Source organism: Salarias fasciatus, chromosome 22 (assembly GCF_902148845.1).
Source record: "Salarias fasciatus chromosome 22, fSalaFa1.1, whole genome shotgun sequence".
Lineage (NCBI taxonomy): Eukaryota > Metazoa > Chordata > Actinopteri > Blenniiformes > Blenniidae > Salarias > Salarias fasciatus.
This window is the reverse complement of record NC_043765.1, coordinates 20,797,870-20,808,621: the sequence shown is the minus strand read 5'-3', so window position 1 is coordinate 20,808,621 and position 10,752 is coordinate 20,797,870.

Here is a 10,752-nt window from a genome sequence, read left to right as displayed (position 1 = left end):
TGTGCCTTTTTTTCTTTTTTGGGGGGGTTTCATTGAAGTGTGCTGAGAAATTAGCTCTTTTTTTTGTTTTGGTTTAACCGAATTATGCCTGGAATGTAGCCCTCTTTTTATCTTTTTTATCCTAAATTTGTTCTAAATGTTTTCTTCTTTCCCTGTCTTCTTTATCCCCGTCCCCAGTTTCCTTTCGATTTCCAAATTTCTGTCCAGCTGAGCGAACTGGACAGAAATCAGTTCTTCCAGCTCTTCCGGCTCTTCCCGCTGCAACAGCTGAACAGTTTCCTCCACCACCTCCACCGGCTCAACTTTTTAACCGGCTCCACCGGATCCACAGTCTCTACTGTCTCCACCGGCTCTTCTGTTTCCACTGGCTCCACCGGCTCTTCTGTCTCCACCGGCTCTTCTGTTTCCACTGGCTCTAATGTCTCTACCGGCTCTTCTGTCTCCACCGGCTCTACTGTTTCCACCGGCTCTAATGTCTCTACCGGCTCTTCTGTCTCCACCGGCTCTAATGTCTCTACCGGCTCCACCGGCTCCACCGGCTCTTTTGTTTCCACCGGCTCTTCTGTCTCCACCGGCTCTAATGTCTCTACAGGCTCCACCGGCTCTACCGGCTCCACCAGCTCTTCTGGTTCCACTGGCTCTTCTGTCTCCACCGCTTCTAATGTCTCTACCGGCTCCACCGGCTCTACTGTCTCTCCCGGCTCTACTGTCTCTACCGGCTCCACCGGCACTACCGTCTCTTCTGTTTCCACCGGCTGTTCTGTCTCTACCGGACTCCACCGGCTCTACCGGCTCCACCGGTTCTTCTGGTTCCACCGGCTCTACTGTCTCAACCGGCTCCACTGGCTCTTCTGGTTCCACCGGCTCTACTGTCTCTCCCGGCTGTAATGTCACTACCGGCTCTACTGTCTCTACCGGCTCCACCGGCTCTACCGGCTCCACCGGCTCTTCTGGTTCCACTGGCTCTTCTGGTTCCACCGGCTCTACTGTCTCTCCCGACTCCACCGGCTCTACTGTCTCTCCCGGCTGTAATGCCTCTACCGGCTCCACCGGCTCTTCTGGTTCTCACCGGCTGTAATGTCTCTACCGGCTCCACCGGCTTTTCTGGTTCCACCGGCTCTACTGTCTCTACCGGCTCCACCGGCTCTTCTGGTTCCACCGGCTCTTCTGTCTCTCCCGGCTCTAATGTCTCTACTGGCTCCACCGGCTTTTCTGTCTCCAATGGTTCCACCAGTTCAACGGGCTCTATGGGTTCCAGTGGCACCACTGGTTCTGTAGGCTCCACCTGTGGCACTGGTACCAATAGCTGCACCGGTTCCACGTGCTTCACCGGCTGAACCACTTTCCCTGTCAACAGAAAATGTAGAGTCACAGTAGTGAGTTTGTGGGGTTTTATACACTGTTCAAAATAACAATCAGCAAATCAAGCTGCTCTGATCTGCTCTGATTCTGAGGAAACAATCAAATTAAAACGTGTGGTTGCATCATGCAGGTTTGGTATGAACACCGTCAGCTCACCTGGCTCCACCCTGTGTTGCTCCGTCGCTGCTGTCGCTCTGGCCTCCCTTCGTCTCTGCACGTGTTCTGATTCAACAAAAGAGAGAAATCAAGGAAGAAATAAATTTTACATGCAATTTGAGAGAAACAAAAAAGGTTTTTCTTCAATGATGAGTCTCCTGAGCTCAGGAGGAGACCTTACCAGAGTCGCCAGCCAGAGACCACCCACGACATCCCTGAGCCCAGAACTCCAGACCCTGTGGGCGCAACTGGATGGTTTCATCCACAGGGTCTGGTTTGGGGCCGGCGGCCTGGGAAACTCTTGGTTCTGCAAGAGATCAATCAAGGAAAAACCTCATTATCACCATTCAGATGCAGCAGCACGTCACAAAAAAAGACAGAAATTAATTGATTTCAATTCATGTGATTAAAACTGACAGCCCTAAATAAAGCATGTGTTCTGATTCAACAAAAGAGAGAGATCGAGGAGGAGCCCTTACCAGAGTTGCCAGCTGGAGTCCATCCACGGCATCCCTGTGCCCATAACCCCAGACCCTGTGGACGAAGCTGGACATCCTCATCCAAACTTTTCTGCAGAGGGAAAACAGAGAGATAAATATGCATTCTGTAGTCTGGAAGAAATGTGACACTCAGAAAAAGAGTACTGGTCTAGTTTCTTCACAGATTCGATAAAGCAGTTCTCAGTTGTGTTTGTAAGAACTGAATGCTCTTGTCTTACCCGTGGCCTGTAGGCCTGGTCAGCCTGGGTGGAACTCATGTTCCGGAGAAATGATTTCTCCATAATAGCCGGAGAAAAGTCTTGAAAAGACATGAAAAAACACCAAAACTACGCTGCTCGACTCGCTCGATTGCTAGACGGACAGAATGAACCCTTCGATCAGAGGACCTCAGGAAGCTCTCATCTTCTGATGACGTCAACAGTCTCCTGCGTTGTCAGGGAGACACCCAGCTGGGCATCTTTCAAGCCCGTCACGCAAGAGGACATTTTATCTGTCATTCACAAAATGAAACCATCCTCTAGTAGTCTTGATGTTCTCCCTGTTAGACTCCTCCTGAACGTGTTTGATTTGATTGGGGCCTGTATTGTAGAAATGTTCAACATGTCACTGTCAACTGGCGTGTTTCCACGTTCTTTCAAACATGCCATTGTGGAGCCACATTTAAAGAAAGCACGCTTGGACCCAACAGATGTTAAGAGCTTCAGGCCAATATCAAAAACCCCATTTCTGGCTAAAGTCCTGGAGAAGGTGGTCTGTGTCCAACTTGCTTCCTTTCTGAAGACACACAACATACACAACATATTTCAATCTGGTTTTCGTGAGTCTCACTCAACCGAGACGGCCCTGTTGAAAGTGTCTAGTGACATTATGATGGCTGCGGACTCTGGCAAATGCACTGTACTGGTTTTACTAGACCTATCATCTGCCTTTGACACAGTCGACCATGGCATCCTGATCAACAGACTGAGGGACTGGGTTGGGTTGTCAGGTCCTGTTTTGGACTGGTTTAGCTCATACCTGTTTGGTAGAACTTTCAGTGTTTCCGTTGACAATGTGATGTCTGATCCTGTGGAGCTTCAGTGGGGAGTGCCACAGGGATCTGTTCTTGGACCTATTTTGTTCTTGCTGTATATCCTCCCTCTTGGCAAGCTGATTCAGCAGTTCAGTGACATGTCCTACCACCTGTACGCCGATGACCTGCAGCTGTACTGCTCCTTTAAGTCATCTGAGCCAGAAAAAGTTAAGTCGCTGATGAGATGTCTGACCAAAATTAAAGAGTGGCTCAGTGAAAACAGTCTGCAGCTGAATTCAGACAAAACGGAGACTCTGATTGTTGCCCCAGACAGCGCCATGTCTGCCATAAAACACCATCTTGGTGACCTGAACTGTTCAGTTAAAGGCAGCCTAAGAAATCTGGGTGTTATTTTTGACGAAGGAATGTCCTTGGAACACCACACCAATCAGCTTGTGAAAAACTGCTTTTTCCAAATTCGGAATATAGCTAAACTTCGCAAAATGGTGTCCTTCAAAGAGTTGGAGTTGATTGTACATGCATTTGTCTCATCTCGCCTCGACTATTGTAACAGCCTGTTCACCTGTCTCAACAAAAAAGAACTGGCGCGCCTTAAAGTTGTCCAGAATTCCGCTGCACGACTCCTGACCCGCACTCGTAGGAGAGCCCATATAAGTCCCATTCTCAAGGACCTACACTGGCTCCCTGTTTCATTTAGGATAAATTTTAAAATCTTGGTTTTAACGTTTCGGGCTCTACACGGGCAGGCACCGGACTACATCAGGGGCCTGATCCAGCCCTATGTTTCCACTCACTGCTTGAGGTCCTCCAACCAAAACTTGTTAATGGTTCCCCGCACATGTTTCAAAACTCGAGGGGATAGATCATTTAAGGCAGTGGCACCGCGTCTTTGGAATGAGCTTCCCTGCTCGCTCAGGTCTCTGGACAATGTTGATTCTTTTAAAAAGCAGCTAAAGACCTTTTTCTTTGAACAAGCCTTTTAGCCTGTATGGTACTGTTTTTTATCTTGTATATCTATTTGTTTTCTGGCCTGCATGGTACTGTTTTACCTTGCATATTTGTTATTTTAGTGATTGTATTTTGTATTTTCTATTTTGTACAGATTATTTTTATGTGAAGCACTTTGTGACCCTAGTCTGGGAAAAGTGCTATACAAATAAAGCTTACTTACTTACTTACCCAGCTGTTCTGCGCATGCTCCGTGCTGGGTCACGTGTGCATAGATTTATACCAATTCAAAAAGTTCTTATATACGTCCAGTGTTGTCACTAACGCACTACTAAATAATGCATTACTTTAATCTGATTACTTTCTTTCAGTAACGAGCAATCTAACGCGTTCATCATCATGATTTAATTTAATTAATTTATTTAACCCGACAGACCGACAGCTGTGTGCAACTTCACCCTGTGTTAAAAGTGATTAAAGTGCTGCGTGGATTTCTTCTTTCAATTGTGTCTCAATTAAAAAGCCTTAATCTCACTAACTGATGCTCCAGCTGTACTTTGATGACCGAGTGTTTGTTTTATAACAACTTTAAAATCCAGATGCAATGATTCGACACGCCCCCCTCACCCGCAGCTCCAGACACAAAACGCAACAGAACGCAAGATCCGTCTGCTCCACCGCAACATATTGGATAACATATGAAACTAGAAAATCTACACTTTAAGATGACACCAGGCAGAATATTCTCTGAGCCGACCAGCTCCTGTCAGCGGCAAAACAAACCGCTTCAACCGGTTCCAAAACCGATCTTCACATTTCACAGCAGCACCTCAGATCATGTTTCTCACACACTTCTTCAACAAATCTCAAAGCTGTTCACACCAAACACAACATATTTTATTTCCTTACCGTTTTGTGGTCATTTTCCATCTATCCGCTCTCCTCTGACCAAAACTAATGTCATAATCCTCTGGAGCAGTGAAAGAGCGTCATGTGCCAGAATTAGATGTGCTGCCCCTTGTCGCCATTTTGTGGGCTTGTCGTTAATGTTGGGAATTTAAATAAAGTTTGTTGACGTTCCACGTCTCACAAGCTTTCGAACGATATGTTACACGTGACTGAGGCATCATCCAGCTGGGAGACATCTTTGAGGGTAACCGCACAGTGCTGCTAGAATGAGGCACGTGAATGGTAAATAGTTAGTATTTCTGTGATATTTGGCAATTTTTTTTTATTATGAAACATGCACATTTATCTTCATTGTGCGTTTCTACAGCACATTGCACATAGTTTTTGTTTTTTTCTTGATGTGAATTTTGCAGATATTATTGTTTACATACTGCAAAGGGGATTTTTTTTTGTTTTCCTGTGATATAATTGGCTATTTTTGTATTGATATCCATGTGGTGTTATGCATCAGTATGCATTTCATACATCGTCTGTTATACACCAGTTTCTGTATTGTAAAGCCAATGAAACAGAAACAAAAAAACATGATCATGTTTGAAGTTGGTGCACTTTCAATAAAGTATTATTTAAACAACCAGCTGTCATTCTTATGTTGAGGCAGCAAAGGGAGGAAATCATTAAAAAGTACCTAAGTTACTTTTAAAGTAACTTAGTTACTTTGATATTGACGTAATCAGCAAAGTAACTAGATTACTTTTTTGATGAGTAATCAGTAATCAGTAATTGGATTACCTTTTCAAGTAATCTGTGACAACACTGTATACGTCTAATAGTATGTGCGTGTGTGTGTGCACGCGTGTGCACGTCTAAATATGCTTTCACTCACCAAAGCTGTGGACTCACTTTTAAAGAAAGGCGCACGGCGGTTCTTTATTTAAATAACGACCTTCATCCATTTTGAGTTCCGATTGTTAGCCTTAGCTTTAGCGTCTCCCTCTATCTGCCAATCACTAATCAGGACCGTATTACTGGCTGAGATCAGGACCCGCCTACATCGGCAGCAGCCAATCAGCTCTCAGTTTGGAAATGACGCTGCAGTCTGAGCCCCACTTGTCAAAAAAAATAAATAAATAAATAAAAATAAAGAATAAAAATTGCTCTTTGTTGTTGTGGAATTTTTGGTGGAAAGAGCCAAAGATCTGGATCTTCTGGCCACTGCTCAACTACTGAAGATGGAAAAATAGAAATTAGTTTTGACAAATTTTCAGAGGTGGAAAGAGTTCTGAAAATTTAGTAGTGAAGTACAAATACTGCTACACTGATTGATGCTCAATTACACGTAAAAGTACTGGTGTCAGAAAAATACTTAGGAGTACAAAGTATGTTTCCAGATAAACTGCTCAGAGTATTATTTCTTTAACCAATGGATGTTTTACTGAGTTGTCAGTAGCAGCCATCTTATTTGATTCGTCTGATACAATGCTCCGTTTAAAGCCTTTTCTCAGATGAACAATGGAAAAACTCTGCCAAGACAGTTTGTCTTGTGACCAAATGTTATTATAATCAGGAATTTATTTTTATTAAAAGAATTCCCCCTTTTTAAAAACATTCATTGTTTTGCTTTATTTTGGTTTTAATTTTTTAAATCAATATAATTTCTAGATTATTTAAATTTTTAGATTGCAGAGTGAAGGGAATCAATTCAGGGAATCAATCACATCAAAACCTTTTTATTTGGTTAAAAACTTGCTTATTTTTCCTGAACTCCCTGTTCTTCCTCCATATGAACAAACTCTTCTCGCTCTCTCTCTCTTTCGGTCTCTCTCTCTCTCGCAGTGCATGCTGGGACTGATTGGTAGACGGTGATGGAGGACACTCATTGTGATTTTAATAACGAGGCTGAGTGGAGGAGGGAGTGGAATTTACTTCATGCTAGTAAAACTCTTCTCATCAGGCCAGATCGTTTCCACTGCTGCTCAAACATTCGACTGCTGCTCCAGCTAAACGCCTTGAAGATGGACGGAAGGAGTCTGAAACACTCGGCTTGTATTTGGCTTTATTGATGAAGAGAGATATGAATCGGTAGCCTTTTTTTAAGGCACCTCCAAAATGTACAACAAAAGCTGAACCATTTATTTATTCAGAATACAAAAATACACATCTCAGTGACTCCAAATCATCAGTCAGCGGAGGGTCAGAAAGCATTCGCCAGGCTGAAGGATTGACGGACAGATGGAGAGAAACGGAGGACGGGAGAGTTTAGGGGGGAGGCAGATGAAAGAGGGGGGCCAGAGGAAAAGAATGCAGCGGCAAGATGTGAGAGAATCAAGGCTGAGCCTGGAAGAGGAGCGGATAACAGAACAGCGAGGAGTCAAGAGGGGGTGTTGCAGTCTGCACGGCTTCACTCCACGGGTGACTTTAATTACTTTTCAGCGCCACTGCTTCTCCTGGTCATGATCTACATGCTCGCGATCAGCAGCCTCTGATTATCCGGCCTTTGTGAGGACTTCGGCCCTGCTGTCAGCCCATAATTACGTTTGTGCTGGAGAGCATCTCAGCACGTCACGGAGCTTACCAAGCCATTATCCAGGAGTCCCACCACTCAACCGGCCAGCGCTGCCTGCTGCAGGAGCGCACAAAGGTTAAGACCAGTATGTCCATAAATACTGTTAAATAAGGCTATTTGTTCTGTTTTTTTCCCCCTCCCTAATTGCTTCGGCTCCCATCTGTTCTCATCATAGAAACGTCAGTCTTCAAGGCTACTGCAAACAGAAGAGTGAAATAACGTCCTTTAACAGAACTGATTGCTCAATTTTGTGCGATGATTCATAATGAGACGGCACAATAGGAGCCGAGAATCACCCAGACGTTGTGCAACACTGCGCCTAAATGCTTCTGCTGACGAAAAAGGGAAGTTCTGCCTTATCGACCAAACTTCCTCCACCGTGCACGTGCACTCGTGATACGACAAAAACAAGTGTCGAAGTAGAGAATAAAGTCACATTTCGGCCAAACAAATAATAAATACTGACACAATCAAACCGTTTTAAAGTCTTTCCTTAAACCCTCTTTTACAAACTCCTGTCTCTGTAACCTTTCACGTCTCTTTGTGCCTCACTCCAATGATTGTTCCTCCTTGTTTCCCCTCGCAGTCTCCCTCCCCTTCACTCTTCACTGAACCACAAAAGAGGGAATAAGACGGCATCAGTGTCACAGATGTCTATTGAAGTGTTGTCCACCTGCCAGCATCCTCATCCCACAGGCTGAACGTGGCGTGCGCTTATCTGAAGGTCGCGTCTCTCTCAGCCTCCTCGCACAGCCGCTCCGGGCCTCGGAGGCCCTCCCTCACCTCGCAGTCCTGCCCGCTGAGCAAAATCAAAAGATCTGGGACCCGTCCTCCATCACACCAAAGACAAAAGGTTTTCAGCGATCTGTCAAAAGCAGAGCTGAGGGAACAGAAAAACCTGGTATCTGCCTGTGCTCTTTGAAATTCTATCTTTTCTTAAACAGAGGACCAGAGGAAAATTGATCGCCAATGTTGTTTTGTTTGGAGAAATAACAACAGTATTTGAGTATTAAAGTTTATCTAATGTGATATATTCTCTATTAGATAGCAGCTCACAGAAAAATCCATAAAACAATTCATATGTAATTGGTGAGCAAACAACGTTTTTCGTCAGGCGCTGCAGCGTTTAGCTGACTCAGCTACTGCGTCTTCAGGCCAAGCTGCTCCTGACCCGGTCGCTCTGAGACAGCAGGGACGTGAGGCTGAACAAACCTCGATACCACCCTGCAGCCCTGAAGCTCCGGCCAAGAGACAACAAGCCGAGCTGAACTCATCAGGACGAAGACGACTTTGACAATGTTTCCTAAATGTTTCATTCGGGACGGAAAGTTCTGGAAGGTTAGTCACTGATACAATGTAGGGGAAAACTGACGATCAGTTCGGAGGAGCTAAAAGAACTCAGGTCACAGAGGTCTGACTGGAAAAGGGAGATATACCAGTCGGGTTATGGCTTTTAACTTTACAACTGGTCCAAATAAAGGAGGATTAATGGGATAAAATAGCTGTCAAAACATGCTTGGCTCATTTGAAAGTTAATGGTCTGCTCATGAGCAGGACAGAGAGGCAGCAGCTCATTTGACTGTTTTCTACGACTGGTGTTGAATAACCAGTTCAAAGAATCTGTAGCGATTGTCAGTTGCTGAATGCATAATGATACAAGCAGTGCTATTACATTATGAAATGTTATTCAGTCGTGAGAAGCCTCCAGCTTTAATGTTTTTGTAAAGTGAGTATTAGTGAGAAAAAACACAGCCCCATACTGTTTTCCTCCACTCTGACATGTCATCAAGGATCCCGGGGCAAAAGTATTCAGCCAGATCAAAGTAAAGAGTGATTCAGCTTATGCAGATGCCTTAGGGAGGTGGAATAAAATGCAAAGCAGAATAATACATAAGTGAATATTTGACAGCTTTTATTAATGCTGCTAATCTTGAGCAATAATTTCTACACTGGCCAGCGCCGTAACTTCCAAGCTCTGTGTTTTACCTCCTGATATATCCCGCTAATTGACAAGGAAACAGACAAAAGGGACATGAACAGAGCCTCTTTAGTGGAGCAGTGGGGAGTTTTTAACTACTTGGCTCTGCTCTGTATTCATAAAGCCTGACTGGATCCGCTCCTCATATGAAGGCCCGTTTCCTGGCAACCACTGAAATGGCCTGGAAACATGATTGGAGGTTATCCCTGGCCTGGAGCAAAAACACCTCCAGGGGTGATTTCTAAGACACAAATATGTCACATTTCAAACCGCCTCTCGAGTCAAACGCATCCATTGTTAACAGCAGTGAAACTCCACGCCTGGCCTTCTGAAAAATGCACTTCATTAGTCTCACATTTACACAGCATGTGACGACAACTCTCACTGCTTCAGTGGCAGATACAGTACAAACTTGTAGTACGTGCTTTTTTCTTCCTTTTTTTTTCATGTGGAGTGTGAGCTCTCAAGTACATTTTTATTGTTGTTTTCTTGTCACAGCTGTTGGTATTTTCCATCTGCCATCACATTCAGCTTATGTGTTTTCTTCTCAGCATAGTGAGCCACCAGAGGGCCGGGAGCCTCTGCTCCCAGAACAGACCTGCCTCCCTGACACATGGTAAGATTTTGCTTCTCCTCGACTGCGGCATTGCTACCAATTACCTTGGTGGAGCCAGCCAGCCGTCTCGACGACTTGACAGATGACTTTGACCTCGGCAAAACACCGGGACCTTCTCGCAGCTGACACATGCGCCTGCCGTGGAGGGAGAGGTTGATGAGTTGCGGTGCGAGGGTGTGAAGCCCATTCCCATACACCATCCTGTACTGTACAAGCCTCAGGCAGGCAAGGACAGGTAGATTTCCTCCATATCATACAGCTCTGCACGACTCCTGGGCCCGTTATGTGGTCTTTCCGCAGAGACATTGGCTCTGTGACATTCTCACCCCTAATAACAGGGTCTGTAACACACTCCCATTGAGCCCCAGTTTGCTGTACTGAGACTGTGAGCTACCACTGCAACCTGCTGCAGGAAGAGGCTGTGAATGTGACAGCCGACATGAGGCAGACAGGTCAGTGTGAGGACCAAATGTACGGTGATCAGTTTCATAAAGGGGCAGAGATATTTTCCAACAAACTAAAAGCGATGCTGAAAAAATATTATTCTGAAAAACTAGACAATGCTGTTTACCAACCATCCATCTGAAAACATAAACCTAATTGTAACAAACATGAATCAAAGGGTTTAAATAAACTGATTCTAAACAGATCAAATTACAAACTTTAAATTGTACACAAGTATGA